Source organism: Protobothrops mucrosquamatus, unplaced genomic scaffold (assembly GCF_001527695.2).
Source record: "Protobothrops mucrosquamatus isolate PMUCROS unplaced genomic scaffold, P.Mucros_1.0 scaffold1347, whole genome shotgun sequence".
Classification (NCBI taxonomy): domain Eukaryota; kingdom Metazoa; phylum Chordata; class Lepidosauria; order Squamata; family Viperidae; genus Protobothrops; species Protobothrops mucrosquamatus.
In genome coordinates, this window is record NW_015387543.1 from 58,307 (window position 1) to 67,780 (window position 9,474).

Genomic DNA, 9,474 nt, shown 5'->3' on the forward strand with positions numbered 1-9,474 from the left:
CCTCAAAGTTCATGCCACAGGAACAGGAAAACTTCCAAACAAAAAGCTAGGGAGGGTATAAAAACAGCTACTGGCCATGTGCTCGCTCTCTTTCTTCTCTGCTCTTTCCTGAAGAGCCATCTTTCTGCTTCTGCAATAAACTGTAACCATCTTCCCAAAGCAGTCGCCATGTTGCTTATTTAATAATAATAATAATAATGATAATATTCCCGGCTTGGATGAACCAGGATGAAGACTCACTTCTGACACAAGTTTAGTGCTTGACATAGTCAATTTTCAAAACTTCAATATTTTTGCCAAAATACACTAGTGCTTTTTAATAGGAGTTCTTGGCCACTCAAAATAACAATATTGAGTCATGGTACCTTTACTCTTATCCCAGGTGTATTTTCCCCAGATGGGTCCATCCCATCCTGCTAGCATTTATCCCAACAGGCTTTCCTGTGTTAGTCCTTTAGTACTCTTATTTCTCATGACTGGTTGTTCCTTAATTACATATTCTACTAAATTTCTGCATGTTGGGCCAAATGTTTAGGAATAAAATAACTTCCACTTCAAAGGTGTTGTAAAACAAAACAAGTTTTATTGAAGCGTTTGCAAAGGCTGGTGGATCCTGGCAAATACAATTCCAGAGACCATACCCAAATTAGTTCAGCATAAACTTTTATATCTGTCCCGTAGAATACGTCACATCCTTCTTTTCCAGACCCAGTTGATAGGTCCAGTCTGGTCACATGCTTTCTGACCGCCTAGTAAAATTATTAGAAATTGCAACTGTACAATTAATATTTCCCCTTTGTTTTACCTTTATCTTTCCCTTTTCATGTTCGTGACATTCAACCAACTCAGCTCACAATAGGAGCCTGTTTGTCTAAGCTGGATGATACAAATGTTTCAACTCCATTCCCTTATCTATCTATACAATGTAACTAATGCTTGCTTCAAACCAAAAGTTGTGTATGTCATCACTTTAGCAAGGTTAAATATGGCTGCGCTTTGGCTATATGATTATGCCTTAAAATGCTGGTCTTAAATAGTTTTTATAAAATATAAGCTAATCTATATTATGAAAAATTATGACATGTGATCAAGTGCTTCACTGGGTGCAGGCTATGTCCTCTGCTTCTTGAAGGGGGCAGTCATACCAATTCCATTGAAAAATCCTTCCCCTGACTCAGCAGAACTTACTGACTACAGTGAATCATGAATCACAATAGTCCATTCTGAGTAACATGATTGAGAAGCTTCAGAGTTATCTGGCTGAAACTGAATTTCTGGATCCATTTCAATCAGACCTTCCTCCAGGAAAAGGCAGTTAGGCTACTATGGATGCCTTGGTAGATGATCTAGCCAGAAACTAGAATGGGAGAGGCCAACATTCCTATTTCTCTCAGACCTCTAGGCTTCTTTTGACATCATTAGCAATAGTATCGTTCCTGGCCATTTGGAAGAGTTGGGCATTGGGACTCTGTTTTGCAGTGGTTCTGGTCCTTTCTTCTAGAACGTGCCAAGAAGGTAGAGCTGTGGGAGGGCCACAGTTCCACAGGATTCTGACTTTTTCTATTCAAACTTTGGAAGAATTCATTTATAACTGTAGAATGGAGGATCACCAGTTTGGTGATGATTCTCAGCTTCACGTTCCCCAGAAACTCCAAGGAAACAATCCTTGAAGGCCATCTTATCTCTGTAATGGACTGGACGAAGTTGGATAAATTGACAATAAATCCAGATAAGAGGAAGATGCTATTGGTAAGGAAAAAAAAATTCCGAAATGCTTACCAGTTACAAATTAAGGTGTGGACATTGACCTTCCTGCCTTCAGCTTGATTGCAGTATTTCTCTCAGCTACTCAGATCAGCATTATTTGGACATGTGACAGATTTGGAAGCATCCACCACTGCCATAACAGGGATGGGTAACAAGCTTTCTCCTGAATAGCTCCCAGTCAATGGAGGGGAATAGATTTGACCTCCAGGCTCCTAGTATTTAGAAAGATGGTTCGAACACATCTTTCTCTAAGCTTTTAACTTTTAATGATGTCAGTAACAGATTTTATTTTTGGTTACCTTTTAATTATATTCTAATACTCTTGTACCTTGTAATTTTTTTTTTGTATATCACCTGAGGGCTGGAATGAACAAAACGTTGAGATATGACATTCAATAATAAGTAATAAGGAGGAGTTTAATCATAGGGAATAAGGATATAATTATTTTACTGCAGTTTTCTTAATTACTGGAAAAGGAATGATAGATGCATGATTGAATACATTCTAGTTAAATTCTAGGGATGTTTTTCTTCTGGGATCTAACTTACAGGACTGATATGAAACATTAATCAAAATATCAAAAATCATTTCCTTTACCAGAAGCATAAGAAATGTTTGAAATCAACTGTATTTATAGTCTATGATAGCAGCATCATTTTTATAGTTCTGCTTATGTCACAAATGTTATAAATTGTGAATTTGGAAATGTTGTTTGATGCTACTTTGAAAATCTGAAAGGCCTGTCCTTTTGGTCTACACCAGCTTTTTAATAGGCAAATCTTATTTTTTTCTTTGACAAAGTGACTAAATTAATGGACCAGTGAAATACAGTGGACATAATATACTTGGATTTCAGTAAGGCATTTAACAAAGTAAACCACAACCTACTTCTTGTCAAGCCTTGCAGAGTGACCATAACTGCGCTTTCCATCAGCCTGGGGGGAGAGAGGTGATTGGAATGTGAGCCATTAGCACCTGCCAGCTACATCATGAGAAGCAAGGACACGCAGAGGGATGTTCATTGAAGATTGTGGATTCTCTCATAACAACTGCCTAATTTGCAATTGGGCAACGTGACCTGCATAAAGAGGGGAGGAAGTATGGCAAATTAGGCATGAAAACCTCAGAGCTGGTTTTCACTTTCATCTGTGCTGAAATAAAGTTTTACATTAGAGATTTAATCATCACAGGTGTGTTTACTTTGTTGGGTTCATCAGTCAGAACCTTGACATTCAACCAGCTCTCTATTTCAACCTTTTAAAAACAACCTTTTAAAATTAACCTGTGGAGTCCTGAGCTCCTACACCAACTACCACCGGAGTGGGCTGTGAACACTCAGTGGAAGCCAGAATGGAGTGAAAGGTGGAACTATCGACTAAAGCCAAGATGGGACCAGTGAAGGAAACTCCAATCACAACCCAGGTCAAGCCCAGCACCCAGGCAGCAGCAACCCCCCTGAAGTTAAAGGTGGAGAAGGAGCTGCTAGCCATGCAAGAAGGAACCGGAGCGATGGGAGCCTTCTGCCAACCCAAACGAGCTGTGGAGAGCTGGGATGTCGAAGGCAGCTGAAGTCAAATTCCCACTCTCCTATGCTGGCCCAGGATTTAGCCAAGACCAGAGTTGGAGGGAGAGGAGAACCTCAGAATGGGAAGGTCCAATGGAATGGAGATATACAGCAGCCAGCAGCAGTTCGTTGATTGATCAACTGAAGGAGAAGTTCCGTGATTTGGAAATGCGGGGGAGAGAGCTGGCTGGGAAATGGGAACAGATTCCTTGGATGAGACCCAGTCAACTCATGACAGCTGCACCGATCCCGCCACCTCAACCCAGCATGGGAGCGACAGCTGCTATAGCTGGGTGGAGGAGGCAGTCAGACCCCAGTCAGCCATCACCCAACTGCCAAGGGCAAGCCCAGGGCCTGGAGCTGTTGGTTCTCTGCCAGTGGCCGCACAACTGCCCAGAGCTGCTGGTCAGCCACCACCCCAACCACAGATGTTTGGCAGCCAGTACCTTTATGGCATGAGATGGCTTCCTGGGTATTGGGGTGCCCCAAGAGCCCCTTAGCCTCCTCTCATCAAGGCTACATTTGATGGCAACCCGGAAAAGTTAGACTTCTTCCTAAACCAGATGTGGTCACACCTAGATTGGTATGGGGGGGATGTATGCTGACGATGAGGCCTGCATGAGCTTGATCATGGAAAACCTTGAAGGGGAAGTGGCAGAATGGGTGACTGCTCTCCACGATGAGGGAGCCCCAGAGCTGGGAGATCCTGACATGTTCTTGGGTGAGCTTAGAACCTGTTTTGGCAACATCATGCAGACTCGAAGAGCAGAAAATGATGTCCATAATGTGAAGCAGGGAGGCCCGTCAGTGGCAGAATATATCCGAGAATTTCAGAAGATTGCAGGGAGATTAAGGCACTGGTCGGAGCAGCTCTTGACCCATTACTTCAGAGATGGCTTGAATCAAGAACTATTCTACATGTGCCTGCCCAGAGGGATACCAAATCAGCTCCACGACTGGTACCAGCTGGTAACCAAGATGGAGCTGGACCTGAGGGAGTACAAGGGATGCTGGAGACCCAAGGCCCATCCGAAGAAAAGTCAAGAGAGACTCACGTTGGGTAGGAGAGCTCCAACCATGCCACCCCCCATCCCTGATGAGATCCCAAGGTGCGTACCTGGGCTTTGCTTCTGATGCAGCCAGGATGGCCACCAGGCAGTGATGTGCCCTGCCCCCACACCCAGACTGGCCCTAGTGAACCTGACTCATCCAAAACCGAAAAAGGAAAGGAAAGGAAAAGAAAAAATGCTAGTAGCCTGCCAGATCTTTGAGGTCTCCTCCTCGAGCAGTGAAGGGAAGGGAACTCCGACTGTGGAGGAGCTCCAGTTAATCCTCTACGAAAGTGACAGTGAAGGGGAAGATGATCCAATGGTAAGTAACTCCATCAAACCCCTAGACATCCAAGTGGAAATCGTAGCACCCCGCTCTGGGGCATGTAGTAAAAACCCTAATAGACTTGGGGTGCACTAGATGCCTGGTCAGCCTACAAACAGTGCAAAAGCTGGGGTTACAGGTGAGGAAGTTATGCCAGCACATGAGGTTCAAACAGGTAGATGGTTTGATAATGGGGGGGGGGGCTGCCCACTTCCTACCTGACCGAAGGACATGCTAGGCCACTTGGCTAAGGGGAAGGTGTTTACCAAATTATACCTGAGGGAGACATATTACCGGGTGAGAGTTAAAGAAGGTGACAAGTGGAAAACACTTTTAACTGCCCGCTGGGATGCTACCAGTTTATAGTGATGCCTTTTGGGCTTCAAGAGGCCCTCGCAGCTTATTAATGAGGTCCTACATGAGCACCTATACAGGGGGGTTCTTGTGTACTTGGATGACATCCTCATCTATTCAGAGACAATGCACAAACACGCAAAGCTTGTAAGGCAAGTGTTGAAAAAACTTTTGGACACTAAACTGTAAGCCAAGCTGTCAAAGTGCGAGTTCCACAAGATTTGTCTAGATTACCCTAGGCCAGTGATGGCGAAGCTTTTAGAGACCGAGTGCCCAAACTGCAACCCAAAACCCACTTATTTATTGCCGGGTGCCAGGTGGCATGGCCCACTAGGTGGGCGTGGCTGTGGTAGTCATGGCAGACTGGGTGGGTGTGGCCAAGGTGGGCATGGTCACCTCGATGTTGCTTGTGGCGAGGGATGCCTGTGGGGGCCGGGCAGGGTTGAGGGAGATCCAGGGGGTTTCTGGCAGATGCGGCGGTGGGCAGGAAGCTCGTCCTGCGGGGTGAGGCAAGGCGAGGCAGGGTGGGGGTGCCATTGTCACAGGGCAAGGCGAGGCAGGGGCCGGGGCGGCTGCTGCCTGACACCATCGGCCCCCGCACACAGAGACCAGTCGCATGGGGGCCGACAGTGTCCATCATCAGCCACAGCCTGCCGGCCCCTTGACCGGTGCACTCTGGGGCTCCGGAGCCCACTGCCAGCAGTTCACAGAAGCCACTCTGAGCTGGACGGATAGCCAACAGCTGAGGAGGCAATGCAGTGGGTTGTGCCTGGGAAAAGGAGAGCATGCGAGACCAGGAGGGATGGGATGGAGGGGAGGGAAACCAACCGTGCTGGGATGCATCCGGCCATGTGGGACCTTGGTGAGTTAGCAGGCGCCTGATGGAAGAGGGGCGTTTGCCATCTCAGGGGCATGACACGTGTGCCCACAGAGAGGGCTCTGAGTGCTGCCTCTGGCACGCGTGCCATAGGTTCACCACCACTGACCTAGGCTATAGAGCGTCATGCGAAGGAGTGGAGATGGACCCAGGGAAAGTAAAATCCATCTTAGAATGAAAAGCCCCACAAACTCGTAAGTAATTACAAAGTTTCCTGAGGTTCGCAAACTTTTACCGGTAGTTTATTTTGTCCTTTGTAAAGATCGCCCTGCCGATTACAGAACTGCTGAAAACAGGGGAAGGGGAAGAGAAACCCTGGCCAAGCCAGCCACTTAATTGGACAATGGAATGCCAAGTGGTATTTAAGGAACTTAAGAGACTGTTTGCAGCTGAGCCAGTCCTAAAGCATCCCAACCCAGAGGAACCATTTGTAATCCAAGTGGACGCTAGCAATGTGGCAGTAGGGACAGTCCTCCTCCAAAAGAAAAAAGAGGGGAAACTGCAGTCATGCGCATATACTCCCGGAAACTGAATGAATCCGAAAGATGGTGGGCAATGTGGGGAAAAGAAGCCTTCTCAGTGCAATGGGCACTATTGACTTGGAGGCAATTCCTGGAGGGAAGTAAAATCCCTTTTGAAGTATGGACTGATCACAAAAACCTAGAGGAATTGAGAATCCCCCACAAAGTCTCCCCCAAGCAATCAGGTGGGCCCAGTACTTCAATTGGTTTGACTTCAAGCTGAAGTACATCCCGAGGGGGGGAAAGGGGGAAATTTCCTGGGTGACGCCCTATCCCACATGCCCCAATACAAAAGCAATTGAGAGGAAGTGGTGAATTCCATCATCTCCACTAACCAGCGAGCAGCCCAAGTCACCACTAGGCAACAAGCAAAGAGGAAAAGCTCTTCCCCTAGTGATGCTTTCACTCAGCAACTGAAACAAGAGTTGCAGGCTGATACATGGTTTGGATGTCAACGCTGCTAATATTGAATATTCTTGCTTTGACAAAATATGCAGAACTGTCTGGTACTTTTAGAGTTAATTCAGATGAGAATGAGAGAGGAGAGAAAAGCGTGCGGAAGAGAACGGAAGTGAATCTTTGCCCTCCAGGCTAATTGGAAGATGTGAATCATGACCCCAAAATAGGGGAGGGGAAATGCCTGGAATGTTATGTGCGAAGGAAGGGAAATTCAGATCTTGGCATTCTCCATATGCCGTGCTGATACTCCTCTACACTAATAAAGGCTTTTTAGGTTAAACAATGCCTGAAAGTTCTTTGAAGTGTTTCATTAGTCAGATACATGACATCGGAGCTTTTAGAGAGGAACTGACCCTAAGAGAGGGAGTAGCCTGGAAGGGGGATAAGCTGTATGTCCCCGACCACTTTCTAGTGCAAGTTTTGCAATGGAGCCATGACACCAAGCAAGCAGGCCACTTTGGGTTTCTAAAGACCTTGCATCTGGCCAACCATCAATTCTGATGGCCAAAGATGAAAAAAGACATTGAAAGCTATGTGAAAAGCTGTGCTGGGTGTGCTGCCAGTAAAAGAATGCTAGGAAAAAGTTCTGGGCTGCTGCAGCAAGTTGCAGACCCATCCTGACCCTGGGAACAGATAGCCATGGATTTTATAGTGGAATTGCCTGAGAATGGGGGGAATAGCATGATTTTGACTGTCGTGGACCTGTTCTCCAAGCAAGCCCATTTTGTCACATGCCCTGGACTTCCTTCAGCCCAGAAGCTAGCAAAGATGTTCCTGCAGCATATCTACTGCCTGCATGGGGTGCCCAAACTCATCATTTCAGAGCAAGGGGTTCAGTTCACTGCTAGGTTCTGGAGGGAGTTTATAAAGATGATTGGGTCTTCACAGGGGCTTAGTTCAGCGTTTCATCCTACCAATTGGGCTACAGAACAATCCAATGCAATGGTGGAACAGTACCTGCATTGCTATGTAAATTACCAACAGTCTAACTAGGCAAGACTCCTGCTGTTTGCATAGTTGCACAGGATTCACCCTGTTTAAGGTGGCTACTGGGGTAGAATTCATGCCCATGCCAGAAGGTCCTCAAGAGCCCCCCTCATCGGTGACCTTGTCCGACTGGATAGACTCATTCCAAAGCGTCTGGGGCAACATAAAGAAAGCCCTAGATAAAGCAACAGAAAGCCAAAAGAAGCAGGCAGACAAGAGACGAGTGCTACACGGAGCATTTCATGTAGGAAATAGAATGTATCTCCCCACAAAGTATTTAAATCTGAGGCTGCCAGGTAAGAAACTGGGTCCAAAATACATAGGCCTTTCCTATGAAGGTGATATGATAGTGAAGGTGATCAATCCAGTTACAGTAGAGTTAAAAGTACCTAGAATACTGGGCAAGATGCATCCGGTTTTCCATTCTAGCCTACTGAAGCCACTTAATGGATCCGGGATGAGACTAGTTGAAAGGGGAGCCCCCGGTCCTATCATGGTGGGAGGTGAAGAACATTACAAAATAAAATAAATTTTAGATTCTAGAATACACAGAGGGAGATTACAGTACTTAGTGCAGTGGAGAGCCTATTTGATCTCAGAGGCAAGATGGACAAAAGCTCACCATGTTAAAGCAGATCGCTTAGTTACCAAGTTCCATACTAAGTACCCTCAAAAGACAGGACCACCAGGATAACGGATATTACAGAAACTAATTTGTACTTATTGTTTTCCAGGTTCCTTCTGGCTTTTAGGGGGGCTGCCTGTCAAACCTTGCAGAGTGATCAGGCTGCTCCAGACATAACTGATCCATAGCTTGCCAAAAATGTGGGGGGAGGGGTGTGATTGGAATGTGAGCCGTAAGCATCTGCCGGCTACATCATGAGAAGCAAGGACATGCGGAGGAATGTTTATTGAAGATTGTGGATTCTCTCATAACAACTGCCTGGGAGGGAGATTTCTATTCTTTTAATACTGTATGTCAAATTAGACGCAAAAATCTCAGATCTGGTTTTCACTTTCATCTGTGCCGAAATGGTACAATAAAGTTTTACATTAGAGATTTAATCATCTCAGCTGTGTTTACTTCGTTGGGTTCATCAGTCGGAAGCTTGACACTTCTTGGTAAGCTAAAAAAATGTGAGATCGACACCATCACTGTTGCTCCATCACTTCAGGCTTTCAAAAAAAAACCTGGACAGTCATTTATCTGGAATGGTATAGGGTCTCCTGCTTGAGCAGGTGGTTGGACTAGAAGACCTTCAGGGTCCCTTCCAACTCTGTTATTCTATTAAATTTTGGATATGGATGAAAAATGAGTACTTTGCAGTATTTTGAGGGTGTTAAAAATAATCCCTTTTACCTTGTTCAACTCTTTGGTTTTAAGCAGTGTGTCTTTTCTATTGCATATTTTTCTTCTTTGTTTCACGACCTGATACCAATTTTGGGACCAATAACTGTGGGATATTTTAATAGAATGACTGTAGAACTTCTAAAAACCCATTTTTTTAACCCTAAAAATCCTAAAGGCCTCTGTCAATAGAAATGCTTGTGGGATAGCTGAAACCAGGCC

At 45.5% G+C, this 9,474-nt stretch overlaps 1 protein-coding gene across 1 annotated transcript in view; it reads left to right on the plus strand.

Moving 5' to 3' along the window:
* The window catches only part of PROM1 (prominin 1), a 185,930-nt gene that overhangs the window by 37,866 nt on the left and 138,590 nt on the right, over positions 1 to 9,474 (plus strand). The window lies entirely within an intron of this gene.